Source organism: Mus caroli, unplaced genomic scaffold, assembly GCF_978045245.1.
Source record: "Mus caroli unplaced genomic scaffold, Mus_caroli_1 scaffold_14, whole genome shotgun sequence".
Taxonomy (NCBI): Eukaryota; Metazoa; Chordata; class Mammalia; order Rodentia; family Muridae; genus Mus; species Mus caroli.
This window is the reverse complement of record NW_028227269.1, coordinates 1,489,317-1,501,817: the sequence shown is the minus strand read 5'-3', so window position 1 is coordinate 1,501,817 and position 12,501 is coordinate 1,489,317. Positions and strand designations below refer to the sequence as shown.

General features: G+C 37.8%; 1 protein-coding gene across 8 annotated transcripts in view; it reads left to right on the top strand.

Moving 5' to 3' along the window:
• Positions 1–12,501, top strand: part of Ncoa1 (nuclear receptor coactivator 1) — a 257,999-nt gene that overhangs the window by 54,226 nt on the left and 191,272 nt on the right. For all 8 annotated transcript variants that reach the window (XM_085830179.1, XM_085830180.1, XM_029484858.2 and 5 more), the window contains exon 2: positions 1,314–1,448. The gene's annotated coding sequence lies outside the window, so the exon portion shown is untranslated. The remainder of the gene's footprint in view (positions 1–1,313; positions 1,449–12,501) is intronic.

The following is a 12,501-nucleotide window of genomic DNA, read 5'->3' as shown; positions in this document are numbered from 1 at the left end:
TTTTATGGCTGACTATACACCATTGGGTGTGTATAGCACATTATCTTTACCCATTCATCAGTTGATGGGCACTTCAGCTGTTTTCATCTCTTGCTATTATGAATAGTGCTGCAGTAACATTGGAGTGCAGATGTCTCTTTGATGCACTGATTCCATTTCCTTTGGATATATACCCAGAAATGGATTTCTGGATCATATGGTAGTTCTATTTTTAATTTTTGAGGAATCTCCATACCGTTTTCATAATGGAGGTAGTAATTTGCATTTCCAACCACAGTGCACAAGGGTTCCCATTCTTCTACATCCTCATCAGCACTTGCTGCCTTTTGTCTTTTTGATAGTAGCCATTCTTATTGAAGTGAGATGAGATCTCATTGTGGTTTTGATTTGCATTTCCCTGTTTATTAGTGATGCTGAACACTTTTTTCCACACACTTGGCCATTTGTGTGGAATAAAGGACTGAAGTTGTGGGATAAATGGGGTGGGTGAGAAAGCAGAGAGCACTGGGTATGAGACTAGGAGAGAAGGAAGCTGGCCAGATGGTTAGTGCTCAGAACAAAGCTGATTGGATGGCAGTCCTGGGAGGCACAGGTAGAACTAAGTAGCCCAGGTCCCTAAATTGATCTGATAGAATGATGATCTCTGAGGCTTGATTGTCTGTTTTTGTAATCTAGAGAAATGTTAAAGGAGAGTTGGTACTTAGGCCGGGAATGCAGCTCATAATTGGTAGGGTTAGCTTCCTAGCATGCAAACTTCACCCTGAGTTGGAAGACTAGAGCCAGTAGGTCTTACCCTCTTAAGAAGGCCCTGGCTGTGCAGTGCCCACTGTTTGGTGGCAACTTTGAGGTGGAATAGGAGTGCTCCGCATTGCCAGTAGCCCAGATATGAGCACTGTCATGACACTGGGCTCTTTGCTATTGCAGAGTTATCTTATTCTGAACTCCTGTTCTTCCCATTGTGTGGTGTTACCTGGGCCAGGGTGTAGAGGCCACTGCGACGACTGTAGCAGCTCTGTGTGAGCAGAGTCTGAGGCTCCTGGTGGTTTTGCAACAGTGCACACTCAGCTTGCTGCAGATCACGATAAGCTATCGGACCTTAAAATTATCAGTCAACTTCTGAGCAATGTTATATATTTTCCTTTTATACCTTTAATCTTTGATTTAATTTCTCTCCCACCTGCAGCAGTGACATGAATGAGAATTGTCATTTTTCAACTAATTAGAGCATCTAAGAATCCTTGTGTGCTTGCAGGGAAATAGTGAATCCATCGTGATTTCTGTGCCCTAAGTGTCCCTTTTTCCTTCTGTTTTAGATCTGTCCATACTAAAGGAAATGTAACTGGAACTGATCTGATGGTAAAACCACGGCCCTTCAGACAAGATCTCATAAGAGGAGACCTTGCTTCCAAATGAAGACACCAACATTCAGACTTTCTACTTATTCAAAGGTATTTGAGGCAGTTTTATTAACTTGACTTTTTGGTAGTGACTTTGTAATTTTTATTTCTGTATATAGGCTTTATAAATTTAAATATTTTTTAAAGATTTATTTATTATTATATATAAGTACACTGTAGCTGTCTTCAGACACCCCAGAAGAGGTCATCAGATCTCATTACGGATGGTTGTGAGCCATTATGTGGTTGCTGGGATTTGAACTCAGGACCTTTGGAACAGTCGTCAGTGCTCTTAACAGCTGAGCCATTTCTCTAGCCCCTTAAATCTTCTTATATGTTCAAGTGTGTAGCTTTTAGAGAACAGTCCACTGGTCCCATGTCCTGCCTCACTCCACTTTCCCCAAAATATCAGCAAGGGAAAAAATTTAGATTTTGGAAGATATGTTTCTTCTAACTAACAAAGAGTATTATTGATGATAAGATTAATACTCGGTAAATTAGTACTGAAGTAGACCATATCTGAGTGTCCTCTGCACACCTGTATTCCAAGGACTTAGGAGACTGAGACAGGGGAGTCACCATGAGGTTGAGACCCTGTTTCCACAGAACAAAGATAAAAAGAAAGTCAATTTAGTGGTTATTTGACTATGTAAAGATCCTTGACTTTGACCACTAAATCCAACATCCTAACAGACCCACCCACTCATTCATAGTGTGACCTCTAGTGAGGACATTCTGTGGGTCTATTAGAAACTTGTTTTCCCTTTTTCTTAAACTCAGTGTCCAGGAGTGTCACTGTTATTCTTATGGGACCTTTGGGTCTGGTGGATTACTTTCACATGGAAGAGGAAGGCAAGAAACATACTAGACTGTGACTCCTCTAAACCACAGGGTGGATACATAAGACAACTAAAACCAAAAAGGAAGGTAATGTCATAGGAAACAAAAACAACAGCAGTTATCTCGTTTTTTAGAATGCATACAGATTATAAACAGGGAAGAGTTATTTATGTGTTTCATTTAAAAAATGAAATATTTGGTTTTTTACTATATTTTTCTAGACAGATGTAAAGAATGTATGTTGGGGTAGACAAAGTTGATTCATTTGTAGGTATTTTTACAGAAATTTAGAAAATAGTATTTTATTAGAATAGAAAGATAAAAAACTAAGAATAGCTGGGTAGTGGTGTCACACGCCTTTAGTCCCAGCACTTGGGAGGCAGAGGCAGGCGGATTTCTGAGTTTGAGGCCAGCCTGGTCTACAGACTGAGTTCTAGGACAGCCAGGGCTACACAGAGAAACCTTGTCTCGGAAAAAAACAAAACAAAACAAAAACAAAAACTAAGAATAATGTGTCACCTACTAGTAGGATTCATTCCATATTGTTAGGAAAATAAGGAAAGCAGTACATTAAAAAGAGTAAGAATAGTGCAGTGGCAAGCCTAAACTGGCCTTAGCTATAAAAGACTTCCGTCCTAGCAAAGGATGGTGCAATCAATCACTCTCTTAAAGAAAAGTTAGCTCATATCAGGTACAGGTGTGATGTTGCCTTGGTAACACGTTTGAAAAATGTCACTGGCATCTAGTAATAGATACATGTACCTTCCCATGTTTATTTTGTGTGTGTGTCATTTTGAATCAAAGATAAGTAATGCATAAATAAATGGTTTGTCTTACTCTTAGAACTATCGTACTTATTGTTTTCAGATATGACATTTCTTCTTAACTCTACTTAGTATCATCTGAGTGTCCAAGCTTTACCATAAAACAAAAAAAAATAGTTTTTAGATTTGTGGAAAGATGTAAGTTCCTCTAAAACTTTATTATGAATGATGTTGGCGACATAGGCTGCTCAGCATGAGTACTCTGAGGCCAGCAAGACTAAAATCAACATATGAAAACAAATGATGTATAACCATAAAATCATGATTTTGACTCCCTTAATTTGTTTATTACCAATAGGCAAGATTTGGTTGTAGGAATTATGATCATATGACGTTGCCTGCTAATTGTCTGTGGATGCTGTGATTCTACTCCTAAACTTTCTCTGTAGTTTAAAATACGTAGCTTAAATTCTTGGTCAAATTTTGAATTAATCGATTTCACATACCTACCTCCCCAATAATGCAAGGTTTCATGAGGTAATTTTCCCTTTTGAAAATAAAGAGAATTGAGCGTTTCCTAATACCTTTGAACTGAAGTCTCTGACAATGTTTTAGAGAAGTTTAGGTTCTGAGACTATGGGATTGTGTTTCTGGGTTTGATTCCAATAAAGTGAAATCAGTAAAACTTGAGAGAATGATTTAAGGCCCTAGAAAATTTACCAGAGTATATGTTCTTCATTACACATTACACATTACACAACTACTGTGTTACCTTTAAATTTTTTTTTGTCTGGACTAAGGAAAGAGTTGGACACAAATTTGAGTAAAGTAGGTGAGGGAAGGGTGAGGCCTGTGCTGTGCTGTGCTGTGCTGTGGTCTTCATAGATGCACAGGCTTCTTTCCTGACACCCCAGGAAACTGAATTCATGATTCTTAACTTCTTTATAATAATTAGCATTTAGAGGTATCATGAAATGCGTGCATAAAACAATGTAAATGAGTTATGGAGTGATATTAATGAATATTATTACTAAAACGAGAGCCCTGCTACTAAGGTAACTAGGAATTTCCTTTTCATAGAAAAAAAATCTCAGTATACGCTACAAATGAGAGGCTTGTAAAACCAGTTTCAAAGTTACTGATAAATATTATGCTTGGAGAGAAAGTAAAATAAGCTTTTGGCAAAAATGTCTTATCAAAGGCATACCATCTTGAAAAGCAATTAGTGTCATATGTATGCTAGCGGGTATTTTGTTTTTCGGTAGAAGGAAAGCTCTGATAGTCAGAGAACATACCAACACTTCATTTAGGTGTTGCTGGTTAGCATTGAAGATCTGACAAGAGCTTTCTTGTTTGTGTCTTTTGTGTCTTGTTTTGGTTGTTGATTGGTTGATTTATTTTAAAACTACTTATAGCCCAAAGAAGTTGCATTTGCTCCTTCAGCTCAAAGCACAGACAACTACAGAAAAACTACAAAAAGCTATAGGAATGGGAGTCTTAGATTATTGGGTATAGAGATTGCAACATATCAATTCATATTCTAATCTTTTTCAGGGATAGAATTAGTATTCAATAATTTATTTTCAATCGTGATTCAGTATTGAAAAGAGTAAGAATTATAGCTGTAAGCAGCATTTGTCCACTAAACCCATATCTTTTCAGAAATTGTAAAGAAATAAATGGTCAGCAACTATAGAATTATGTTTTGCCACACTATCATATGCTGTCTACCCAGGGGAATGTTTTTACATGTTTGTGAATTCATAATTTGTAAATTGAATAAATATTTATTGACAAATGATAATTTTGTTTTTCTTATTTCAGAGGGCCTGATTTAGTATTTCATGTAGGTCAACCTCATTAATATCACAAATTTTTATTTAGAAATGAGATATATGGACTTTATAAAGTCTGACTTATCATACAATAACTCAATCTCTAAGAGTTTAACTATTTTACTATCTGATTATTTTACTAAGTTATAAAAAGTAAGGGAATTAATGAGATATATGGACTTTATAAAGTCTGACTTATCATACAATAACTCAATCTCTAAGAGTTTAACTATTTTACTATCTGATTATTTTACTAAGTTATAAAAAGTAAGGGAATTAAAAATTCCTAGAGTCAAGTAATAGTAGCAAAGTCAACTTACCCGAACTTTTGGGATATAGCTAAGGCATTTTCAGGAGGGGAGTTTATAGTTGAAGAGGCTGTAACAGAAGGATCCTTGGGGCTTGCTCACCAACTAATCTACCCAAATCCATGAGTGTCTGGTTCAGTGAGAGACTCTGTCTTGTATCACCAGAGCTTGCTGTCTAGCCAGTCTCAAACTCAAGTTCAGAGTGAAACTCTACAATGCAGTGTGTCAGAGAGTGATAAAGGAAGACACTCAATGCCTTGCTTTGCCCTCCACATTCATGTACATGGGCACATATAACTACACACTCATGTGCTCACCCAACACACATACAAGAGAGAGCCTGCATCACAAAATATGTGGAGAATTATTGAGGACGATGCTGATGTTTAACTTCTGATGTCTGCACGCGAGCACACACACACACACATGTACACACACACATGCATATATCCACACAAATATAAATAAGCATGTAAAAACAAGTCAGAGAGAACTCAAATTACTTAATGATTGTATCATAAGATCTTAGAAAAAGAACTGGCAAGTCCAAATTAGTAGACAGAAATAAATAATGAAAACTGGGTAAAATTAATGAAATGTACACTAAAAGAACAAGAATCAAGGAAACAGAGTAATTGTGGCTTCATAGAATGAATTGGGTAGAATACCTTCTGTTTCTATTTTGTGCAATAGTTTGAGGAGTATTGGAATTAGGTCTTCTTTGAAGGTCTGATAGAACTCTGCACTAAACCCATCTGCTTCTGGGCTTTTTTTGTTTGGGAGACTTTTTTTTTTTATTATTCATTTATTTATTTATTCATATATTCTTTTGGGTTTTTTACACTCCAAATTTTATTCCCCCTCCCAATTCACCCTCCAATTGTTCCACATTCCATACCTCCTCCATTATGAGGAGGAGACCCCTGTCTCTACCAGTATGCACCACCCCACTCCACCAGACCTCTAAACTACCTGGGGCTTCAGTCTATTGAGGGTTAGGTGTATCTTCTCTGACTGAAACTAGACCCAGCAGTCCTTTGCTCTGTATGTGTTGGGGGCCTCATGTCAGCTTGTGTATGATGCCTGGTGGGTGATTCAATGTTTGAGAGATCTCAGGGATACAGGTTAATTGAGACTGCTATTCCTCCTCTACGGTCTCCCTCCTCTTCAGCTTCTTCCAGATTTTGGTTGGGAGACTATTAATGACTGTTTCTATTTTTTTTAGGGGGATATGGGACTGTTTAGATCGTTAATCTGATCCTGATTTAACTTTGGTACCTGGAATATGTCTAGAAAATTGTCCATCTCATTCAGGTTTTCCAGTTGTGTTGAGTATAGCCTTTTGTAGAAGGATCTGATGGTGTTTTGGATTTCTTCAGGATCTGTTGTTATGTCTCCCTTTTCATTTCTGATTTTGTTAATTAGGATGCTGTCCCTGTGCCCTCTAGTGAGTCTGGCTAAGGGTTTATCTATCTTGTTGATTTTCTCAAAGAACCAGCTCCTGGTTTGGTTGATTCTTTGTATAATTCTTTTTGTTTCCACTTGGTTGATTTCAGCCCTAAGTTTGATTATTTCCAGCCTTCTACTCCTTTTGGGTGAATTTTCGTCCTTTTGTTCTAGAACTTTTAGGTGTGCTGTCAAGCTGCTAGTGTATACTTTCTCCAGTTTCTTTTTGGAGGCACTCAGAGCTATGAGTTTTCCTCTTAGGACTGCTTTCATTGTGTCCCATAAGTTTGGGTATGCCATGGCTTCATTTTCATTAAACTCTAAAAAGTCTTTAATTTCTTTCTTTATTTCTTCCTTGACCAAGTTATCATTGAGTAGAGTGTTATTCACCTTCAACTGAGCTGAAGGGGTTTGTAGCCCCATAGGAGGAATATCAATATGAACTAACCAGTACCCCTAGAACTCCTTGGGACTAAACCACCAGTCAAAGAAAACACATGGTGGAACTTGTGGCCCTAGGTATATATGTAGCAGAGGATGGCCTAGTCAGTCATCAATGGGAGGAGAGGCCCTAGGTCCTGTGAAGGCTCTGTGCCACAGTATAGGGGAATGCCAGGGCCAGGAATGGGAGTGGGTGGGTTGGGAAGCAGGGAGGGAGGGGATAGGGGATTTTCAGAAGGGAAACTAGGAAAGTGGATAACATTTGAAATGTAAATAAAGAAACAAAAACTGTAGTGGAATTAAAACTGGAGAGAAGATCCAGATTAATAAAATTAGAGATGAAAAGGGAGCTGTAAGGACATATTCTATTGAAATCCAGAGGTCAATTAGAAACTTCTTTGAAAACCTGTATTCCAAAGCAAACAAATAACAACAAACAAACAAACAAACAGCCTTGGAAAATCTAGATACATATCACTTTCTAAAATTAAATCAAGAGGACCTATATATACAATTTGTACACAGTTGTATAAAAGCATTTACTGCAGGATTCTACCAAACCTTTAAAGAAGAGCTAACACTAGGTGTTTCATTGAATAGCTAGAGGAGAAACAGTAACAAATGTATGTGAAGCCAGAACCATTCTGATACAAAAGCAGGACAGGAAAACTAACAACAAAAAGAGAAAACTGTGGAACAATTTTACTAATGAGTGGGAGGGGACTGATGCTCCAGAGAAGCGTGATGCTAGAGGGGTGGGGGGTGGGGGAGTGGGGGAGTGGATGGAGGAGCACCCTCTTAAAGGCATGGGGGGGACAGGGAAGGGGAACAACATTGGAAATGTAAATAAATAATTAATAATAAAAAAGATGCTAAAAAAAGAAGACAATACACTGTAACTAAGTTTACTTAAGGGGTGTAAGAATGAACATGGTTCAGCATATACAAATCAGCAAATGTAACAGCAACAACAAAAATAAAAACAAACAGCCAGGCATGGTGGCGCATGCCTTTAATCCCAGCACTCGGGAGGCAGAGGCAGGCAGATTTCTGAGTTTGAGGCCAGCCTGGTCTACAGAGTGAATTCCAGGACAGCCAGGGCTATACAGAGAAACCCTGTCTCGAAAAAACAAAAACAAAAAACAAAAACAAAATAAAAACAAAACATAAATAAATTTAAGGACAGAAGTCACAAGATGTAGACGGAAACCATGCATGATGAAAGTTCTTCATGATGAAGGTCCTGAAGAGGCTAGGAAAGGGAGGTCTCTATCTCAGCTTAATACAGGATATATATGACAAACCTTAGAGCCAACAGTATACTACATGTAGAGAAAACCAGAAACATTTCCTTTATATATGACACAAGGGTGCCCAACTCTCTACATCCTTATCTAATATAATGTGCTCACAGTATCAGCTACAGCTAAAGTCAAGTCGAAGAAATAAAAGATACAAATAGAAAGGGAAGAAGTCAAATTATCCCCATGTTTAAACAGTATAATCCTACACACAAAAGACTGCAAAAAACACTACCATCGAACTCTTAGGTCTGACCAGGTGAGGTGCTGCATGCCTTTGGGAGGTAGAGCAAGGTGGACCTCTGAGTTTGAGGCTAGCCTGGTCTACACAGAGTTCCAGGACAGCCTGAACTACACAGGGGAAGGGGATATTCACAGAGCAGTGCTATTCACAGAAAACTGGGATTAGGGGAGCAGGAGGCAGAAGGAGAAATCAAAGAAGATACCAGAAGATCCAAAAACTTCCCAAATTCTTGGATTAGCAGAATTAATATTGTGAAATTATTAATATATTATTAAAATATATTATAATATATTGTGAATATATTATTAAAATGATTTAAGGACTGGAGAGATGGCTCAGTGCTTAAGAGCATTGACTGCTCTTCTGAAGGTCCTGAGTTCAAATCCCAGAAACCACATGGTGGCTCACAACCATCTGCAATGAGATCTGACACCCTCTTCTGGAGTGTCTGAAGACAGCTACAGTGTACTTACATATATGAAAAATAAATCTTTAAAAAAAGATTTAAGATTCAGTACATCAAATTCTAATATATTCTTCCCAGTAGAAAAAAAATCTTTTCTAAGATTAATTTGCTAATACAAAAGAATATGAAAAGCTAAATCAATCTTCTGCTAAAGGAGCAGTTCTGGAGGTATCACAATACCTAAGCTCAAATTATACTATAGAGCCATCATAGTAACAACAGCATGGTAATGACACAAAACCAGACACGTAGGTCGGTGTTATAAAATAAGAATGTCAGGAATAAACCTACACAGCTACAGCCATCTGATTGTTGACAAAGGTACTCAGACCATACTTTGGAGAAAGACAGCCTCTTTAGCAAATTGTGCTAGAAGATCTGAGGTATCCATATGTAAAAGAATGAAACCATGCTCCCATCTTTGGCTCTGTGTAATAATCAACTCAACATGGATACATGGATATAAGGCTTTAATTTAAAACTTGAAGTTGAACTTGGTAAGGGAAAATAGTTGAAGTCTTAGGCATAGGCATATCTTTCTGAATAGTACTCTCAAAATGTTCACAACATAATAACAAGAATGAACAAAAGAGCCGGGTGTGGTGGCGCACGCCTTTAATCCCAGCACTTGGGAGGCAGAGGCAGGAGGATTTCTGAGTTTGAGACCAGCCTGGTCTACAAAGTAAGTTCCAGGACAGCCAGGGCTATACAGAGAAACCCTGTCTCGAAAAACCCAAAATAAAATAAAATAAAAAATAAAGAATGAACAAATGAGATTGCATTAGAACAAAACAAGAATGACTGCTTCCAAGCAGAGGAGAGAGCCTGTGAAAACTCAGCCTATAGAACAGAACAGGAGAGAAAAATTTCAAGCAGTGCAACTGACAAGAGATTAGTATCTAAAAAGCTTAAAGAACTCAAAAAAAAAAATTAAAGGAAATAATTCATTAATAAATGTGAATAAACTGAACAGAAAATTCTCAAAAGAAGCACAAATGGCCAAATAAATACATGAAGAACTGTTTACCACATCAAACTACCAAAAGAATGCAAATCAAAATTATTTTGCTATTCAGTCTTATCCCAGTCAGAATTAGTGTCATCAAGAAAACAAACACTGATGAGAATGTGGGGAGCAGAGCTTGTGGAGGGGAGCTGTCGGTGGGGGTGTAAGTTACTAGTGCAGCCACCATGGAAATCCGTAGGGATGTTACTCAAAAGGCTTAAATTAGAAGTGCACCCTGGTCCAGCTATGCCGCTCCTGGGTTTGTAGAACAGGAACCCAAGTAAGCAGACAGCAAAGAGGCCTGCCTGTCATGCTTTCTTTGATGCTGTTCACAATGGCCTAATGATGGAGTCAGCCTTGGTGCTGCTCAGCAGCAGGTGAATGGCACAATGTCATCAGGAGGAAAATGGACGGCAGTGGAGGCCATCATATTAAGTGAAATAAGCCCTAGGTTTTTTCCTCATATGTAGAACCTAGATTAAAGTGTGTGCATGTATGACAGGGAAGTATCAGGGAGGCCTGCGAGAAGAGGGCAAGGACCAGTGTGGGGCACAAGAGGGTAATGAGCAAAGAGCTTGAGAAGCATGTATAAGACGTCACAGTGAAGCCCACATTAGGAATTAACATAGAATCACATACAGGAATTAACCCAGAAGAGAAGAAAAACAATAAAGTAAATTTTAGCATGAAAAAGTAGGAATCTTTGTCTTCTAGCAGCTCAGATTAAAATATCTAGTTATCAGCTTTGATATAATAATGCTTTAATTTTTTTTTTTAATTCAACAGACTACTGGAAGTAGATGTAAGTGAAAACTCTTGCTTAATGTCTCATGTTCCATCATATCAGCCAATCTACTGACATGTGGTTTTTAATTAGAAATTTTTACTTTAGTAAAAATAAAGAATTAAAAAGGAATAGGTTGAATAAGATTGGTTGCATCTCAAACTGATTCCAATCTGTGATCATAAACAGTTTTGCAATGAGGCTATTTAAAAAAGGGAGGGGCGGGGGGAGGGGCTTTAGCAAAACAATCCAGATGCAAAAGCAGTGGGCTGTGGCTGGTCAAAGAGGAGACCTTTAGCATGTTGATAAGCGTAACAACAATATAGTGATTCACATTGAATACATTTAAATGTATTTTACATGTGAGTCCCTAAGATGCTTATAAACATACAAGCTGCCATGCTTCATTTTGTTTGAAGTATACTTAGGAACCAGCTATACTTCAGGGTTTCTCAAGAAAGTTTTAGTTAGTAGAAGGAGAAAGGGCAATGGAGCAGAATGTCACCATCTAGAACAAATTCCTGATCTTAAGCAAAGGTCGCCAGTGGCTGCTAACATTACAGGAAGACTTAGTGGGCATTTACAGTACAGCCGTCCCGTGAAGTAATCTTGCCTCGAAATTAAATTTGAATCCAAATCTGATCAAGTCTCTACTTCTAACTGCTAGTTTATGGGAATAGGGAAATATATGAAATGAAATGCTGGGTACATTCAGAGTCTGAGTAAAGGGAGGAACAGAAACAGACAGACAGACAGAACATTAGGTCACTGCTGGCCATGCTGGAACTTTCAGATGGTCCAGATTTTGTCCATAGGCATCTATGGCACAATCGTGGAAATTTGAATACTGATTGGATATTTGGTATTCAAGATCTATCCTTAGTTCTAAATATGATAATAGCATGAAGTTCTCTTTTCACAGTTCTGATATTTTGGGGGACACATTGAAATATTTGTGGGTGCAAGGTATGCCTTCGATCTGATTATTTTCCAGTGTACAAGCAAGTCTGTTGTGGAGATGAGTTTTGCTGTCAAATGGTTGGTCATTGCTCATGTTAGGTGTTTATGTACTGGTGGAAGGGACAAAAGATAGTTTATAATTTTCTCAAAAGGTTCTTGAAACTCCATCCCTTAAGTAAAATGTCCAAAAATTGTTCTCTGTTCAGTTATGCTTACTTAGCAATGAGCTGAGTTCTTAATTCAGATAACTTCTTGAGTTTTCAGTAAAGAAGATATTTCTCACAAAGGACAGATTGGCTGTGTAGTATTTATTATTTAAGGCTCTATTCTAAGCACTTTATGCAGATTGACTCACTAGACTCTCACAAGAACTCCAGTGAAGAGAGGCTAAGTGCCAAAAGTTAATTATCTGCTGTACGGGAGGCTGGACTGACTTCCAGGGCGCCCAGCCTTGCAGTCTGCTGACTCGCTAGTCTTGCCTCTCTCTGTAGAACTTTCAATCCTAATGAATTCTTTTCAATTATTTTATTTAATTGTTTTTACATTTGTTTTTTCAGTATGCTGGTTGGTGAGTCCAATTTTAAAAGGCCACTTTTCATTTGTAATTTTGATTTTGGAACTTGTCTTAATGCTTAAGAGAATAGAGAGGTCTGTTGAGTTTACTCCTTTATTAATACAAGGAATTGAGTAACAGACAAAGAATTAGTTT